Source organism: Camelus dromedarius, chromosome 6 (genome assembly GCF_036321535.1).
Source record: "Camelus dromedarius isolate mCamDro1 chromosome 6, mCamDro1.pat, whole genome shotgun sequence".
Classification (NCBI taxonomy): Eukaryota; Metazoa; Chordata; class Mammalia; order Artiodactyla; family Camelidae; genus Camelus; species Camelus dromedarius.
This window is the reverse complement of record NC_087441.1, coordinates 51,654,700-51,674,867: the sequence shown is the minus strand read 5'-3', so window position 1 is coordinate 51,674,867 and position 20,168 is coordinate 51,654,700. Positions and strand designations below refer to the sequence as shown.

Here is a 20,168-nt window from a genome sequence, read left to right as displayed (position 1 = left end):
ACAGACCTGGTTATTTGAAAAAGTCAAGATAACTAATTTATTTTAATTTTCATTCTGTTACTTAGATCATGAAAAGTCAATATTTGAGATTGATTTTGGGGGATACACAAAAATCTAGTATTCAAGATAAGAGGTGAAAACTTAACTTTTATGACAACTATTTTTTAGCATTTTCACAAGTTTAAAAAATATGTATTACATATTCAAATTAATAGATTTGGTGAACATATGCACTTTTAGAAATGATGATTTAAGTTTAAGACATAGGCAAACATTTTCCCATGAATTATGTATAGCAATATCCATTATCTCCCAGATCATTTATGTATTTCAATACCTCTTCTCCAAATATAATCTACAGGAGCATGACTCCCCAAGTTTTAGCCAACATTCATGCTAATAAGTATGTTTCTAAGACTAACAGTCTCACAGCTAAGATTTGGGAGTATAATCTGTATGGTAACATGTTAATGTTTTTAACATTTAACGAATGTTAAAAATGTTTTGACAACTCCTAGGCTATTTAAATCTCAGCTCAGATCTCTTTAACCTCGCCCTTCCACCTCTCTGTACTCAGCTCTCAAGTTCTCCGAGGAAGACGGGAACCTCAGAGAGTGGGAAAGGGAGTCATCTGTGAGACAATATGATGTGTGGAAAGAGCTCTGAAAGAATCTGCAACCTGTAATCTGAAACCCTTACTTATGTCACTAAAAATCTGACAGAGCATGAGTCCTGTTACCTTGGCTGTGACTGTTTTCCCGGTGTCAGTTCAAGCCTCATGCATATAGAATCCAAAGTAAGGAAAGCAAATTGATGTATCTGTGAAAATTCTAAGTAAAATTTTGTGAATCCCTCTGTCATATGTATAAGAAATTTCTTATTTTATCAATTCACTGAATTTCAACTTACAGAAATTCATCAATCGAATAATAAATCCATGTCAAGGAAGATGGTCTCCTTGTTCTTACCTTGTCATGTTGGCTGTGGCAGGTAGTGGCCCGCTTGCCCTCCAGGCATAGGACTGCTCAACATGGAAAGCTAGTGTTCAGTGGTATTTGGTGCTTCATAAGGTTCAGCAAGTACCATATAACTATCTTTCTGTCCTTAATAGACACTACTTATTAGTTTAATATATAGAAACAAAATACTAATTCACTGAGGCTGTTAAATATTAGCTGTTGAAAAAATTTTAAGCGCTATTAAATTAAATTGTTCATGTTTTCAGTATTACTAATATTTATTCAGAAGGTTATGTTTTAGAATCTTTTATATGAAGAATCTCTCAATTGCTAAGTATGATTTCCTTATATCTAAGGGCCATTTTCATCCAGGTCAACTCCCTCTAATTTGGCAACAAAAGCCAATGTTTAGGGGGAAGATATAGCTCAGTGGTAGAGTGTGCCTAGCATGCACAAGGTCCTGGGTTCAAGCCCCAGTACCTCCATTAAAAGGTAAATAAATAAATAAATAAAAACCTAATTATTCCCTACCCCCCAAAAAATTATTTTAAAAAGCCAATGCTTAAATAAGGCTAACGTAATAAATACTCTTTTGCAGAAAACTCCCTGTGCTATCTCTGTCTTTACGTGGTACCTCTGGCGTGAACCCATCCAGCCAGGTAATAAATACTTTCTCTTGGAACTTTTCTGGGTATAAAGCTATTTCTCATTTATTAAGTTGCAGGTTTTGACACTTATTTGGAATATAACCCCGGAAAACTGGTCTTAAATAGTTGAGAATACCTTCTTGTAGGAAGATTTTTTTTCCTTAAAAAAAAAAAAAAGAGGATATTTATGCTTGGAAGGTTGGTGTTGAAAGAAGACTGACAGTGTCAGTTTAATGTATTCTAATTCACATCATTTGTCTATATACACTGACATCTTCATACATACACAATTTATTCATGATGACTAGGACAAGCAAAACGAGGAATGAATTTAAAGGAAATCAGATTTTTTTTTTAAGAAAAAAGAAAGTGTTAAGGAGTCTGAAAAGTGATAAGAAAACATATATGGCAAAGAGGAGCATGATGTAGAGAATAAATCAGAACTAACAGATGATGAGTTTATTTACATCTCAGTGATAATTTCACACAATTTTGATTATTTTTAGAAATAAACCCTAATATAATAATTTTCAGTAAACATAGTCATGATGATGGAATTAAATGAATCTAACAAGCTAGCTTTTTGGCTGCTTGGCTTGTTACAAGTTTCAAGTTAAATATCAGAAGAAAATCACCTAAGAAAAAAGCCTGCTGCTAATAACCAGTAAAATCAAGGATGTTTCAATAACCACCAAGCACAACATATAACAACTATATATAAAGCTGCCTCCCTGCTGCCCATATACACACACACCCATGGGTCCCAGTTGTATAGATGTGCTCTCCAAGTTAGGGCCCAACAAAGGGAACTCTCACTGTTTTCGCCTGATCCACCCATCTCCTTCCATTCTACTGAACCTCTCTTTGGGAAATCTCTAATGATCTCCAGGCATGCTCTATGTTAAGTCACTTATTCACTCAACAAACATTATGGTGTCTATAGCGAAGAACAAGACCAACAAGATTTCCACCTCCTGGCGTTACATTCTAATATATAAGGGTTAATGGGTATGTAAGTGTACTGCGTTCTGCCACTTGCAATTTGTAACTTTGGTTAAGTAATCTCTCTGAGTCTGTTTCCCCGTTGGTGAACGGTAATAAGAACAGTACCTATCTCAAAGTATGGTTGTAATGATTAATGTGATAATATGAAAAAGTGCTGAGAATAATGTGTTCTTGTAAGTGTTCAGTTAACATCGGTCATCACCATCATCATCATCATTATCACCACCACTGTGCAGTAGAGAGGTTGCCTACTGGGTATAGGATCCTGGGATGAGGATGGAGTGGAAAGAACTGTAGGCAAAAAGAGCTGTGAACTGATGCAGAACTGAGGTTAAGGCTGCCACTTTATAATCTTTAATCTACAGTGAGTGGATTCAGAAACTTAAAAGGCAAACTGAGGCATACTAACATTTTTTTAAGAGTTTATTTGAGCAAACATCAATTCAAATCAGGCAGCTCCAAACCGAAAGTGGTTAGGAGTGCTCCACTGACAGGACCTCAGGGTTTTCATAGAAAATGTGCACAGGCAAAGCCAGGACATGATTTGATCGACGGTAGTTGAAGCGATTGCCTTATTTGGGAAGGCTGAGTTGGCTATTTGTGGTTCTTGTTCTTAAGTTTCATTTTCTTGGATTCTAGTGCATTGACTCTGGCTTAGTTTTTGGTTTGCTTATGTAGCTACCTCGGCATTAGAGCCATGCCCTCGTTTGATTGCTTTAACAAAACATAGTACATCTTATAGCTTAAAACACTTCAAGTCAAGAGGACCGGAAAAAGAGTATCATTCTCGTGACCGGTCTCTATCTATTGATTGTCTGGACAGCAGCTACAATAACCTGACTCAGACGTGGGAAAACCAGGCTTGGTCACCTCTCACAGGTAGAAAGAAAACCTTTAGGGACCATTCCACCCCTCACTTCATAGTTTCCAGTATATCTCTGAGGGACAAGGAGAATCTGGAGAGAAGAGACTGATGAGGTTTGTCTTAAAGATGAACACACCATATTTGGAGCTGGTGCAAAAATATGATCAAATTGGATGGGAGAGAGTGTTTTGTTTTTTAACTGAAGTATAGTTGAGTTACAATATTATGTTAGTTTCAAGTGTACAACATAGCAATTTCACTATTTTAATAGATTATACTCCATATAAAGTTGTTATGAAATATTGGCTAATATTCCCTATGCTATACATTACATCCTCATAACTTATTTATTTTATACCTAGTAGCTTGTACATCTTAATTCCCTTCACCTATTTTGCCCCTCCCTCAACCTTTCTCTACTAGTTTGCTCTCTGTACCACATGACCCAGCAATTCCACTCTTGAGTATTTATACAAAGAAAATGAAAACACTAATTTGAAAAGATACATGCACCATAGCAGCATTATTTACAGTAGCCAAGATATGGAAGCCACCTAAGTGTCCATCAACAGATGAATGGATAAAGAAGATGTGAGATACACACACACACACACACACACACACATACACAATGAGATATTACTCAGCCATTAAAAATGTTGCCATTTGCAACAACATGGATGGACTTGGAGGGTATTATTCTTACTGAAATAAGTCAGACAGAGAAAGACAAATACTGTATGTTCACTTGTATGTGGAATCTAAAAAATAACACAATGATCAAATATAACAAAACAGACTCACAGATACAGAGAACAAACTGAGAGTGTGTTTTAAACCCACCACTTCATTTCTGCTTTTCACCCATCTCCTTAGGGTAAGCAGAAGCTAAATCAGCATAGCCTGAACAACTGAACTTTGTGCTCACCCTTGACACAAAGGCATTTCACTTTTAATCCCAAACATTCACGGCATCCTTCATTTGAATTCCTTTTCTAACTAACCAGAGAGAAGTTTTTCTCCATTGGACTGACGTAGGAACTAGATCTCACATTTAGTTGGGTATGTGGACTGTCAGGAGCAGATGCAGGAAACTTGTGGGTCCTTAAGCTCATACAATGGGGGGATGCTCTTTAAGAAAAATACAAATTTACAAGTACAAACAACTGCAAGTATTTATTTAGAATGAGAAAACACAGCACATTACAAATATTAGAAAGGGAAAAATACCCCAAACACAAAATCCAGGAAAAGAATATGACATTTTTATTCCTTGCCTGACAACCTTCTAGAATACTTTTCTCCCGCATGTTTTGGCTGCATAATACTCAATTATCTCTTCAAATGATAATGACTATAAAATGTCATCTGTCTCACAGTTCAGAATCTATAGCCTTAGGAAACCATGTGATCTTGCACAAGTCTCAACTTTTTTATGCTTGAGTATTTTCAATCTATATGAAAACAAGTTATAATCTGGTGGGCACCAACTCTGTGTGGCTTTGGGGCACCTGGAAATGGCATTAGTGCTCTGCAGGATGAAGCCACTGATGGCGATTGATGGGGTGAAGGAGCAGAACTGCTGTAGGTCCTTCAAACTACCGCTGACCCTTGTTTAAAAAACACTATCCCCAGGGTGACTGCTGCCAGCAAGCCCAGTCTGTCAACTTTCAGGACGGATCACCTGTGGCTTTCTGACAGCGCTCCCCAGCTACCTCATGTTGACTGGTGCACCCACCAACCCTCAGGTCTTCAGGGCCCTGTGTCTTACTTCAGCTCACCTTCCGGCCGCTTCTTTTGTATCAGCACCTTCTGGTCTCTGCACACGGATTGCTCCAGCCTTGCTAAGGTAGGAGGTCCTGGCTGGGATCCAGGGCATGCTGCTCAAATTCCAGTTTTGCCTTTAGTTTAAGAGATTTGCCTCCTTTGCTGCTGTTCTTGCCTCCCGCACTTGCTGGCTCCTTGCCACACACATCTTAGCAACTCACAGATTCACCAGTGTCCAAAGCGATCTTAGGCTTCTAGAGGCAGTAGTGCTGATGCTTACCTGACTTGTTGATTTTCTTCTGACTTTAACTTCACTTCCATTACGAAGCTATATTTTGGTGAATTTGGTTTGATGGAAGTAAATGCTTAACTTTTGATAAACAGCTAAGGTCTGGGGTACAGTCTGGCATGTTATCCCCCTCATTCATGAATCACTCACAAAAACGTGTGAACGAGAATTAGTTTTCCCCTGCTCAAGTCATATCTGACATTTTAATTAGTTCATTTGAAATATCGCTTGACCTTGAGCTATATTAGCTGGAAAGGCATGCTCTTTGCTGATTTGAAAACAAGTTGGAGAATCTAGACTCTCACATTCTAGGCCTTCTTTTTCTAAGACTCTTTAGATTCTTAGAGAAAATTCCAGCTAATCATTTTGCTAGAGAAGTTTTTTTTTTTTTTTTTTTACAATAGTTGGGAAGAAATTCTGAAGGAAAATGCTTAGGAAGAGCAGATGTCCGTGAGACTGTTGGTGGGAGCATCACCCAGAGAAGAGCTGCATCATTACTTCCATGGGCCTTAGACACTTTTGCTTTCATGAGCTCTTTTCTCCATAAAAATATTAAAAATTATATTTTCCAGTTGGCATGAGTATAAAGACAAATATAATCCAGGTTATATTACATTTATTTTTGCCTTCTGAATTTAGAAGAAATTAGGAGAGGGTGGGCTGCATAGCTCAGTGGTAGAATGTGTGCTTAGCATGCACAAGGTTCTGGTTCAGTCCCCTGAACCTCAGTACCTCCATTAAAAAAAGAAATTAGAACATTTTCATTGGCCCCTGAAATTATCACGGGCCCTGGGAACTGTGGTTTCTTTGCCTAATGGATAAGTCAGTTCCACTTACCCTTACAATGAAAAAAAAAATATATAGCAAAGTATTGAATTAAAAACTCAAAATGTCATACGATTTCCTCAGCTTCGGAATGAAGAAGGAGTCACTTAAAAACAAAGCCATCACCAGTTAATTCAACCACAGTGAAGTTTACTAGATGATAAGGATAATTTATCATGTTAACATTGAATCTGGGGCCACAGCATTACTTTTCTGGACATAAATGTAAACTGAATGCAAATACTTCTAATATGTGGTAAACTCAAGAATTATACCCACAAACTGAATAGGGTGGGGAAAAAAACTACTTGAAGGATCAGCTTAAATAGAGATTACAATGTTATATGGCAGAGATATGGAGAAATGGAATGAAAGCACGGCTGACGGCCCTTTCTGGCAGGGCCACGACCAGAGACAAGGTAGGTTTCCACTTAACTGGCAACATTTCAGCCACGACAAGAAGATGCCCCTCCTCTTACTTTCTTGATGATGCTTGAAATTAGTTTAACTGAGAATGTAGACTTTTATCGCACAGTAAAGATGGTGCTTATAATGTGAAAAGCCCTGAGAAAATGAAGTACTGTATTAAATACATGATGCAGAATTAAGGACTGCCACCTGAACTTTCTCTGAAAGCAGGTTGTGTTGAGGGAATTTCCTGATTTTGCCTAGCTATTAGCTTTTAGAATCTAGAAGAGTTTATGGGAGGTCAAGGCAGCTCTTTAGAAGTATAGGCCATCCATTGGCCTTTCTTAAAGGAGGAAGATAGCATGTTGGAGGGAAGGGAGTGAGAAGTACAGATGAAGGAGGGTAGGGCACCAAAAAAGTACCCTTCTTCACAATTTGTGTTATAATCAGGGTGAGGGGGCAGTGGAATTTCTGAAGTGGTATTATAGAGAGTCCTATTTTTCTGATGTTGGTTGGAATGTGGGCAAGGATGGAGTTGGGAAGAGGAGTGCTATGGCCAGAATTCAGCTAAGGGAACCAGTAGGGCTCCTGGGACAACTGTGCAGGTTGTACACTGATCAGAGGTGACAGTGGTGTTTCATTTACTTTGTAGACATTATAGGCTCATATATTTATTAAACAGTTTTCTGGGTGATGGTAGTGGAGTATCTAGTTTTAGTAAAATCAGCATATTATGTCCACTTTCTGCCAGATGGGAGTCAAGTGACTTGGGGAAGGAGAGAGTCTCTAATTTGCAGAAAACTACATATAAGCTAGAAGCCCTGGACCCCCTAGGAAGGTCCCTAGCATGAAAGAATTCCTGCACTCTTCCCTCAGTGAGAGCAGGAATCATGTTTTATTCGTCATTTTTTCCTATTACCTAATAAAGTGGTACAGTATGCATGTGAAGTTGACCTTTCTCGCACCACAGCAGCCACTAGACAATGTTGCTACTGAGTACTTGAAATACGGCTTGTCTGAATTGAGTTAGACTAGAAGTATAAAATGTACATCAGATTTTGAAGACTAAGTATAAAAAATATCAAATAATGTCTTAATAACAAGTTAATTGATTGTAAATGGGAATGATAATGTTTATATAATGAGTTAAAATATATTATTAAAATTAATCTTACTTGTTCCCTTTTACCTTTTAAATGTGTCTACTAGGAAATTTAAATTACATATGTGGCTTACTTTGGTGGCTTATTTTTCTGTTGGACAGAGCTGCCTTAGAAAGTTGACTAGAGAAAATGTTCTTGATAATTTGTACAATAATTATTTACATTGTTATTAATTTAATACCCTTTAATTAATATAATTCTAATGCACCTCATATCCTTTTTAAGAATTATGTGAGGTAAAATTCTAAGTAGGATTAAAGAAGAAAATTTCTGAAAAATAGATGTTCCTGCTTGGCAAAGACAGTTTAAAAAAAACAAACCTTTTCTTATGAGTTGCCCAGCTGATCTATAAGCTTGTATTTAGAGAAGAGAGTTTTTTGTTGCTAAAAATCTGCTAGTGTTATTTAAGTGCTCTCATGTGACCTAGTGGCTTATGTTTGGGACAGAATTTTTTATTAATATGATCATTTCAATTTATATACTGATTATTCTGTTCGGCAGTTTATCTAAAAATTAATGAGAATGTAAGGATTCTAAAAGCACACTGGCAGGCTTTACTCAACCAGCTATGGAGCTTTGCTACATACTAGTTTCCAGGTATATGACTTTTCCTTGGCACCATGAACTCTCCCATGACTGAGATGGACCAAAGGAAGGTCAATGTACTCCATTATACTCCACTGAATGGGGACTGTTCTCATGCTAAAGAGAGATCACCTTACCTGGGACCATCTGGTTGCCAGGTAAGGACAGGGCAGGCTGAGACTGAGGCTGCTTTTGTATGGAGGTATGGGTATGTTTGTGAGTGTGTGTGTGTGTGTGTGTGTGTGTGAGAGACAGAGAGAGACAGAGAGAGAGAAAGAGAAAGGGAATTTGCTGATAAAAGCTTTCCAGAGACTAAACACCACCAACCATCTACACTGGGATTTTCAGGGTTGAACTGAACCCTGGCTGTCCTAAAAATTGTAAGTGAGATATATGATAGCAATGAGAATGTGGAAAAATTCTTTATTCTGTCAATATTCAGTGTTCCACTGACAGGTACTGATTACATAAAACGAATGTCCAAAACATTAAAGAAAAGATATATTAATTCAGATGGTACAATCCCAGAAGGGATACATGAAAAACTTAGTATTCATTTCTGCTGCAGGTTTTATGATAAAAAGTCATTATGTATTTGAGTGGATGTCAAGATAGGATTGTGAATTTAACAAAGGAAACTCTTAGATAAGGTACAATGCTTTCAAATAGGTCAAGTGCTCATAAACTAAGAGACATTTCAGTCTGACAATCAGCAATCCCTGCAGTAAAAACAGTGGTTTTACTAGCTGCTAATCCTTAACTTGGTCATCAGAGGTAACATTTCATTTGCTTGTTTATTATCATCATTATTGTTTTTAATTTTCAAAGTACAAATTGTCCTAAGCTGTGGTGCAAATAAAAAATTAGCAATTCATTTATCTATCACTTAGTATTCTGTATTGAAGACAAAAAACAAAGATGTTTTGTTTAAGAAAAAAAAAAGGCATGGGCATCTGATCACCCCTATCCCAGGCACTTGAGTGCCCATCCTGGAAAGACAAAAAAAGCTGTTTGTTGTTGAAAATCTGCTACCATTATTTAAGTAGTCTCAAATGAACATAATGACTCATGTTTGTTTTTTGTTTTTTGTTTTTGTTTTTGAGCACACACTTGGTTTTCATCCCAGGATTTTTTAGACTTTGAACTTTCTCACTTGAGAGTGAATTAAGTTGTGTCCCCTGCTGAGGAGTGTTTGTGGGAAAGAGTGTTTGATCTGAATCCAGACATAGCCCAGAAGATATTCCTTAAACTACTAATATATCCAAAGAATTTCACAAAGGAACTAAGAGGACTCAGGGGTTTATGTCATGATTAAGAGTGTAGGCTTTGCAGCCCGAGTGCCTAAGACTAAGTCCTGGGTCTGACACTGGCTGTGACCTTGGGCAGGTCACTTCACTTTTCTGTGCCTTAGAATATTCATCTGTACATTGGGGAATGACGGTACCTACCCTCATAAAGGTTGCTCCAAGGACTGAATGAAATCATGCGTGTAAAGCACTGTTCCAGACATATAGTAAGTGCTCATAAGTAACAGCTCTTATTTAATGCTCCTGTGCCTCACACCTTTATGCCCACTTTCAAGTATTTTTGGAGCAAATGAAATTGACAAAATATTCATTTACTTAATACATTTTTTAGCATGCTCATTTGGCCATACTTACTCTATTGAATTTCCAGTAATATGAGACTATCTTGTTACAGTGGCCTAGCTCTTTCTTCCAAACTTTGTGATTCTACTTTTCTTTTCCAAAATCCGTTTGCTGGCCCCATCTCTGCCGCCAATCTTATTTCAGCAAGGCCTGCCCCTACACAAGTACCTTGTTTTGCTTTAAGATGTCAGAGGGTAAAAAGAAAGAAATGTTTGCAGATGGAAGGGGGCACTTCCCCTGCCCCACCACCGTGTGCCACAATTCCTTCCTTTCCTGTGGATCCACGAGATTGCTGTGGAACACAAAGGCCACCACCTACAGGAGGTTTTATAGATGTTTTATATGTAATAGAGTTGGGATAAAATTGATGGATGCTTTTCTGCTAAACATGTCCCTGCAGGGGAGAGTTTCTAGAACAAAGAAGAGGGTAGCCATAAAGAAAAATATCTGCTGCTCGGCATAAGCATGTGGCTAGAGCTGTTTCCTTCAAAACTGGGGCTTGGCTTCTGAGAAAATCCTCATCCTCTGTGGGGATCTGGCCAATGGTATGTGTGGTTAAGTAGGGGGATCCTGGAACTGAATCCAGGATCTACCTTCCCAGGAGTGAGAATGTGGGCACATTACTTAACCTCTTTTAACTTCAGCCTCCTACCTGTTTAATGAGAATAATACAACCTATCTCATAAGGTCACTGTGAGAAAACCGGATGGTGCAGGTAGAATCCCGGGCACACGGTACCATGACATCAGTGTTGTTACTGCTGCTGTTATGGTCAATCTCACATCTGTGCCTTTGTTCCTGTTCTCACTGCATGAAGGTCTCTTTTCCTCTTTGTAGATGTGGAAAACTCCCCTTCCTTTTAGGAATGGCTCACTCTCTTGGAGAAATATCCCCTGGTTTATTTTCCAGTGCTTGAGTCTCGCCTGCCTCTATGCTCTCAGGTTTTGTATGTCTCTCATGATTTTTAGTTCTGTGTTCACATTCCCCTTCTCCCAAACTGTAAGCTACTGTAAACACATGGTATGAATTCCACACATGCTTACTGACTGAATTAACAGTTTCTCCCATCTTCATCCCTCCTGACAACTCCCATACATCTTGCACCTAATTCCATATTCTAGACTCTGATTTCATGGTCTTTGAGGCCCCTTGCTCCTCACCCCATCTTTGTGATCTACCAGGGGATTCGGCTGCTTGGAAGCACCAGGCTCTGGAGTCTGCAAACCTTGAAGGCACACTTAGATGTGCATCTCCTGCTTTATTCAGAGATATCTTTATAACATCCTCAGTTGTGCTGGCGCGGGATGGAAAGGGTGGTACCCCAGGGAGAGAAAGGATACACGCCCATGATTCTGGAACCCTGGCATTTGACAGTTTGGGGGCAGAGGAATGAGAGAATGCAGAAGTGGAGACAGAAGGTGGGGAAAGGAGGGGGGAGGGGCAGCCTGTGGGGTCCAGGGCACAGGAGCATTTCCCATCCTTTGTCCTTTGAGGAGGAGGTGCTGGGATGCTCCTTCCCAGGGCCTCTGACCAGACACTGCCCTGACCATTGGGTCTCGTGGGCTTTGAAAAGTTCTATAGAGGGATGTCCCATATCCTACTCTGGGACTAACCTAATTACCTGGGGAGTTTGGGGTCTCTGGGAGGACAATTGCTGCACCTTATACGTTTAGTCCATCACTTGTATTAAGTGATACAGGCTCAACTCTGAAAATAGATACTAGATTTATCACTATACAGCAGTAGTCCTCCCCCAAATCCATGTCTGGTGTTTGAGGAAAGCAGGCTGACACTAAAAATGAAATTGGCCCTCTCACAGCCTCTTGGACCCATAGGACTATTCCTCGGTCCTCTTTAAAGTGCCTGGTGGTTTTCTTTCCTACTCAATCTCTATTTAACAAGCTACATGAATATTTCAGAAGCATTAGGTGGCCCGTGCATAGATGGCACTTTATCTGCCTGGCTAGAAAAACTCCTTTCTTGGAATTGAATTGCTTTGTGCAGTTTCACAGTCTGTGCTAGGGGAGGAGTCAAACAATATTGCCCTCATAATTATCTTGTCATAGCCACAAGACCAATGATGAGAGCATGTCTGCTCTGCAAAAGGCCAATTCAGGTGTGACGTTAAACAGATGTCATGATCCAAATGAAAAGCAAACAATGGGCTACCAATCCAGTCATATCCAGCCAGTCGGCACCCTGTCTCCACATCTCTACTCACTAAGTTATACAAACGAACAGGTTAAGTAGAAAACGCAATATTAAAAAAATTAGAAAATATTCACTGAGAACACCTCATTCCCAAATTTGCACCGAGTTAAGTTCAGTGAAATTTCTGTGCTTGCCACAGATGAAAACAAATATGCCTGTTTATTTAGTAGTAGCTTCAGGGCATTTTTATAAGAAGATTCCACTACAGATAAAGATATCAGACTTTGGGGCAAAACCTTACTAATGAGTATAAGAGAGCGCATTTCTCTCTCGTTGCTAAAAAAAGAACTTTTAGAAAGAATTTCTCAAAGGCTGTAAGAAGCCCCTGGCTGATGGGCAAAAGCTCACGCTCCCTTCTTCCCACTCTCCCCAGTTCCCTGACAACTGCTAACTTCCTAAGGGCTTCGGCAGATTTCAGACGACCTTGCAAGCACCATGTGACATATGAGTAATATAAGTTTAACTGAATGCCCAAAGGCGTGAACACGGGACGTGGGCCGTGGGGAAAAGGGATATCAACTTGGGCGAGGAACTGGATTTGGATTTTCTAGTTCAGAAAAGGCATCTTGAACCCCTGATTAGGAAAACATAACCCAGTCAGTGATCAATGCCTCGCCTTCGCCACTCTATTTCAGCCCCTTTCCTCCGGAGAGATGCAGGATACATGAGCTCCGTGCTCTCCAGCTTTCTGAGCTGAGGCTGCCGCTTCCCCAAGAGCCATTCTGCCTTTCTTTTCCCACCTGTTTCCATTTTCTTTACTGAGTACGAAACCCGCGAGCCACCCGCCCTCCCCTGTCCCGCCGGCGCCTCCGCAGAAGCCACTCTGTACCTTCCGGGGCTGCAGAGAAGATGCTCAGAGCGATCCGACACTTGTCGGTGAACCCGCCCCTCTGGGAGGAGCGGCGGGTGGAGCCGGCGCTGGCTGTCCCCCGCGCAGGCCCCGCACCCTGGGTGCGTCGGCTGTCTGCTCCCCGGGCCTCGGGCTCCCATCCGCAGAAGCGTCACCTGGGTGCTCACTGTCCTCCCCCCGTGGAGTGAGTGACACGGCGGCAAGCGGCCCGAGTGCCCTTCTTCTCTGTGGGACTGGAGCGCTAGCAGACAAGCCCTGGTCGCCAAAGCGCGCGCAGCTGCTTCCAGCTGCCGGGAGGTGGCGGGGGAGTGGGAGGGTCTGGATCCAGAACCGTGGTCTAAGGCAGGTCGGGAACCCACCCCATCTCCATTTCCAAGGGGTTGTCGGAAGAAAGAAGAGGCTAGAGCCCCAGACGGCGGCCTCACCCTTGCCACTACATCCAATCAGCACATCTTGACTGAGCGCCCGCTGGGTGCCCGGCGCCCTTCTAGGAGCTTGGGAGGATCTAGCGAATCAAACGTAAAAACATCTCTGCTCTCCTGGAGCTTGTCTCTTATAAGTCACCCTTATAGTCACCTAAGTTCCTGTGAACATTTGTAGCTGTTTTCAGCTGAGAAGTGAAGGAATGGAAATCTGACCTTTTTATTTCAACAGATGCTTATCGCTGTCCCGAGGTTTCAAAAGAAAGGAGGGAGGGAGAGAGGAGGAAAGAAGAAACCTGTAACATCACCAACGAACTGGTTTCTTTTTTAGGAACTTCGGCTTAGCCTGTTTAAATCTTTTTGGTATTCCGAGAAACTATTAATTCAACCCAGAAAAACTACTTGATAATGACGTTGAGCTTCGTATTTTCCTCGCGATCAGCTCTGCTGGCCTCAGTTGCTACTTAGCAAATAAGGTGGCATTGATAAAGGTGGAGCGGTATCTCAACTCATCTTACCCAAGGGAGCCTCTGGGGACTTTACACTGATTCCATCCCAGCATTATGGTTTTCTATTAGGCATACGACCTTGGGCAGGTTCTTTAATGTCTCTTATCCTCAGTTGCTCCTTCTGTAAAATGAAGATTGTAGTATTTCCCTCCCAGAGATGCTGGAAGGCTTCATTGGGATGACATGTGCAAAAGCATTTAAGCCAGACCTGGCTTGTAGTAAGTGCTCAGTTAGTGATATGATAATGGCAGTTACAACACCTTTCAGAATCTTTCTTCCTTCTACAAGCTGAGTGGTCAGAGTGGCTCGGTGACCTGTCATCTATTTACACATTAAATTAGAAAAATCAGAAAAGCTTGAAAGATTGGAGAAATTAGCTCAAAAATCCAGCAGATCAGAATTTTTTTTTAAATGTAGTGTCACTGATTATTCATTTTACAACTGGAAGTTACCTTAGTGTTGTAAGCAAAAAGATATTGCCTCTAAATGATCACGTACTCTAAAATCTCTTGCAGAAAAACCATGGAAGTGAATATGGGAAATAGAATTTAAAGAAAACTTAAAGAGAGTTTAAAGTGGGACACTTAGCAGACAAGATTCCAGAAGGGTGTGAGGATCTGTTAGTAAGTGCAACAAGTGAGATTTCATCATAACACCTTTGAGGAAAGAGGAAAAAAAATAACCATCTGATTTGTCTCTTAGGCTGATTCTTACCTGTTATCTAAACTTCTATTGCAATAGCCTTGTTGAAAAGCATTTTCTGTTTCTCTGATAACATAAAAATGTAGTACTCCACTATGAGTTCCTAAACTTTACATTTTCTCCAAGTTAAATTCTTGAAGTATATCTCTCTGTTCAACTTTTCTATCCCTGACCAGATTTTGAGTCTTTTCCATGTAACCTCAAGGATTACTTGTCTTGTAGTTCTTTTTTGAAGCTTAAATTTTTTTTAATTAAAGTATAGTCAGTTTACAGTGTTGTGTCAATTTCTGGTGTACAACACAATCTTTCAGTCATACATGAATATACGTATATTCGTTTTCACATTCTTTTTCACCATAAGCTACTACAAGATATAGACTATAGTTCCCTGTGCTATACAGAATAAACTTGCTTATCTATTTTATGTATACTAGTCAGTATCTGCAAATCTTGAACTCCCTGTTTATCCATTACCACCCTCATCCCCCAACTGGTAACCATAAGTTTGTTTTCTAGGTCTATGAGTCTGTTCCTGTTTTGTAAGTAAGTTCATTTGTCTTTTTTGTTTTTTGTTTTTTTTTTTTTTAGATTCCATATATGAATGGTATCATATGGTATTTTTCTTTCTTTTTCTGGCTTACTTCACTTAGAATGACATTCTTCAGGGCCATCCATGTTGCTGCAAATGGCATTATTTTCTTATTTTTTATGGCCAAGTAGTATTCCATTATATAAATATACCACAACTTCTTTATCCAATCATCTGTCAATGGACATTTAGGTTGCTTCCATGTCTTGGCTATTGTAAATAGTGCTGATATGAACATTAAGGTACAGGTATCTTTTTGAATTAAGGTTCCCTCTGGATATATGCCTAGGAGTGGGATTGCTGGATCATATGGTAAATCTATTCCTAGTCTTTTGAGGAATCTCCATATTGTTTTCCACAATGGCTGCACCAAATTACATTCCCACCAACAGTGTAGGAGGGTTCCCTTTTCTCCATACCCTCTCCAGCATTTATCGTTTGTGGATTTTGAATGATGGCCATTCTGACTGGTGTGAGGTGTCTTGTAGTTCTTACCTGGAGGCATCTGTCTCAATAATAATATTTGCCACTTCACTCCTGTGTTCCAGTGATTAATAATGATGATGACAGTCAAATTCTATCTAACTGTGTGCTCTAAATGAAGGATGAATATATCTTTTTGTTGTTGTTGCCATATTGTAAGACTGAAGAAACCATTTTTTTTCCTAGTCCAATGTGTTGCATTGTGCTTTACTAGGCATTTGTAGGTAAAAGTTCTGTGCGAGAGACCACTATTCAGGAAAATATCACCATAAGAAATTTGATTGCACCCTTGCTTATGTTGGACAATTTCCCTAGGTGTTGATAGAGGATATATGGCCTTTTTAATGCATTTTAAAAAGTGTCACTACATATATTATTTATTTATTTTGGAACAACTCTGGCAGGTACACAGAATGGGTGTTATCCCATTTTACTAATAAAGAAACTGAGACAAAAGTTAGGATAAACAATAGGCAGTGAAGTACAGTAGAATCCCATCCAGTTTGTACCCTAAACTGCAAGTTCTTTTGATGATGTCATCTGCTTTACAGAGCCCCAGGGGAGCCCAAATTCAGAGTTAAAACCTTGCCCCTGAAATATTAAAGCTTTTTTTTTCTAAACTGGAAACTGGACTGGGGGGTTCTAGACAAACCACTTCAGTGTTACTGGTGGTGTCTGTGGGTGCTGCTGCTGACCTGTTTTTGTCCCACTCCAGACACGGATTTCTTTCTGACTATGCTTATCAGATAGATTTTCATCTGGTTCAAGAACTTTCGGTGGGCTGCATTGATTCTGGTCTTATAAAACTGACGAAAGGAGTGAAGGAGATGACGGACCACATGTGCTGATGCGAATGAGGTTTAGTTTGCTCCACACATGTGTATACACATGTATACATGGGTACATAGTGGGTCCTGGGGTCGATTTCTCACCGTGAGATGGCCTATACACACAGGGTTTCATGATTGTGAGAGATTGGATTATTGGTTTCAGATCTTTTAGTCCTCCTTGGATCCACTTCCTTGCAATGATGTCATCACGGATAGATCATACTTTATCACTCCTTTACTTTGGGCTTGGTCATGTGACTTGCTTTGTCCAGTTGAATGTGGAGTAGAGAGTATGACAGTCCTAAGACTTAAGAGATACCATGCATTTTCACCACCTCTTTTGCACCTTTGCTATTGCCTGAGAACTGTTTTGGCCAGCCTGCTGGGCTGAGGAGAGGAAGAGAGGTGTGGAGCATCCCGGTCCATAGACCTGCAGCTTGAAGCAGAGATGTTTCAGTCCAACTGTGAATCTGAATGAATGATGGTTGTTTTACGCCACTGAGTTTGGTATGGTTTATCATCAAGAATTATTGTGACAATATACATCTGGGATGGTGGTCAAAAGAGTTTGAGACACACTGTATACTATGTAACTCCTTCATTCCTTCTTAGAGAGTCATAATCCACATTGATACATTAACAGCTCTGAGAAGGGTTACTTTAACCCATTTCTTCACAAACTCATCTTATTTTTTTGTACTTTTATATCATAATAATATTCAATAGAACATAAACTTTGGAATTTTTTTTAAGTTATTAAGGGCAGTCAGTTTGTGTAAATCCTAGACTTGCTATGGAGAAACCTGAGATGAAGTCTTAGAACAATTGACAATGATTTTTAAGGCTTACCAATCAATTAGACTCTATAAAACTTTGCTTATTAGTAAGTCCCCATTTACCGTCTCAAGCCTGCTAATTTCACATCAATGACTTATATTGTATGGCTCCAAGTTTCTAAATGATTAAAAGTTATTTTCCACTGCTGATGCCAGCCATATTTTAGAATGATTTTATAATCAGTATAGGAACATTTATTTTAAATAAATGACCAATGAATTAAATTGATCAACTTTAATTACTTTCATTGGTTTTTTTCTTTTTCCAATACTACATATTTAATATTTACTATTAAAGTTACTATTAAATTTACTCAGAAGCCATGTTGGTGCCTAAAACATGAATGAATAACCTGAAATACTCCTTATTTTCTCCTCAGTTTTGAGAAATGTGGAGCATGTACAGTTCAGCTCTTTTTCAAGCTGAGCCGTAATGCCAAGCACCAAAAAGAACACAGGGCTTTCAGGAAACAAGTAGGAAACGACTCCCTTTTAGTTTATTTTGGATGCTCAGAGGCATTGTTGATATCTGTTTATGTTCTTTAAGATGCCTTGGCATATGCGTTCATTTTAAACACTCACAGGTGCTTATGTTAAAAACTTACCATTAGTGATGAGGTCCTTGCAACAATTTATACTCAATTTTTTCCAACTTTTTAAAGAATGGTCATAAATTCTCATATATGCTGTTTTAACCACCACTGTAAATCATTATGACCAAGAATGTCTTAAAACAAAGTGAAAAATCAGTTGACCTATATTATGGCTTTTCCTTTTCTTAGGTGAATTTCTGTTTTTCATTGTATTTACTCATAATTGGTTGGCCTACGGTAAGGTGTAATCTGTTAAAGAAAGTGTCAGTAAAACTTCATGATTCTTTTTGTCATCTTAGTTCTTCTGCTGCTAGCACAGGCCCTCATTCACAAGGCACTAAAACGTCACTCCCACACAACAGTGTGCACGACGAGGATGGGATTTGAACCCATGCGTGCAGAGCACAATGGATTAGCAGTCCATCGCCTTAACCACTCGGCCACCTCGTCACCTACATGTCATTGTTATTTTTAAGTGACATTTAAGTGGTACTTTTAAGAGCATGCTTAAAGCCATCCATTTCCAAGGACAAAGTGCTCAGAGACTTGAAGAAATTAGTATATAAGGGCAGAGAGACAGGGATAAACTAGACAATATTGACAATATTCTGCTCAGTAATCTCTCAGTCATATTTTGTGTGCAGCTGGCAAGCCTTGGCAAATACTCCTGGGGATAGCCTGTGCTAAAATTGGGGTTTTACACCTTAAAGGAGTAATAATTTTCTGCTTAAGGGAGTTATAACGAACTACTTAATTTCCTTTTTTTGGGATTTTGTGATATAATGAAGTTGCACCAATATAAAGTTTTGGAAATTATTAGAATGGACAATTGGAAAAGTTAGTTTCAACTATTTAGGAATTTCAAATTTTGTTATAGAAGATATTTGTTTTAATTTAAAATTCTATCCATAACATAAAAATCATTCCCTAAAATAAATCATTCAGGGGCTAAAGGGTTGGGTATTTTCAATTTACCTGGAAGACTGTTTCACTGTCAGACCTAATTCACTCATTCTATTCAACAACCAGTCAGCCAGCTAGACATTAGCCAACCTGCCATTCAACCACTTAGCCAACCAGCCCATCCACCAATCATCCAGATAATCAACCAATCAACCAACCAACTAATTAGCCAATCAGTGAAACAGTCAACAATGAATTGGAAACAAATCAACCAACCAGCCAACCAACAAACTAGAGAGCGCACCAAGCAGTCAGCCAGCCAACCAACAAGCCAACCCATCTACCACACACCAGTAATTATTCCAGGCATTGGGGGTACAGAGATGGACAAAGTGTCATCCCCGCCAGTGAGGAGAGATGTTTGCAGTGTTGTGGGAAAACAGACAAATAATTATAGTACAGTATGAAATGGAGGTATGGTATGCATTTCCAAATAGAAGTAAAATGTTAATTCCTCATTCTTGAAGGTTTACTTTAACGGGTTTGCTCACTCTGGGCACCAGGATTCTGACTGGTTAGTGAGGTAGAGAACACTCAGCCTAACTTTCTTCCTTTGAAAAAACATGAAAGGTGCTTTAGTTTGAGTTTTGGGGAAGGCAACCGCAAAGACTCACTGTGGACCACGGCCTTTCATCTTTGGAATGAGAACTACATGCTGTAGACTAACCAGTTTCCCTAAGCATAATTATACATAGTAAACCATATACAGTATGTAAAGAGACGGTAGATGTAAATATCCAACTCCATCCTCAGGAATTTATGGAAAACTTCGACGGAGCAAATTTAAGCGAGCTGACTGGTTTAACCCAACTGCTATTTCTCCTGTTGCATCGGGTTCAGTGATCCTCTGCTGTGTCTCCAGCACTTCTTGAGCTGAGATAGAAATGCCAGGACTGAACCTGGCACAGAGGAAGGGCTCAGTAAATAACTGTTGAGTTTGTTGAATAAACGAAGATGCTATTCAGCTTCCAATTTTTTCTTTTCACCTAGTTTTACTGAAAAGCTGTAATAAAGTCAA

General features: G+C 39.5%; 1 non-coding gene across 1 annotated transcript; it reads right to left on the bottom strand.

Moving 5' to 3' along the window:
* Positions 1-18,555: 18,555 nt before the first annotated feature.
* On the bottom strand, positions 18,556-18,637 carry TRNAS-GCU (transfer RNA serine (anticodon GCU)). The gene has a single exon. It is a non-coding gene; the product is annotated as a tRNA-Ser (tRNA).
* Positions 18,638-20,168: the final 1,531 nt, after the last annotated feature.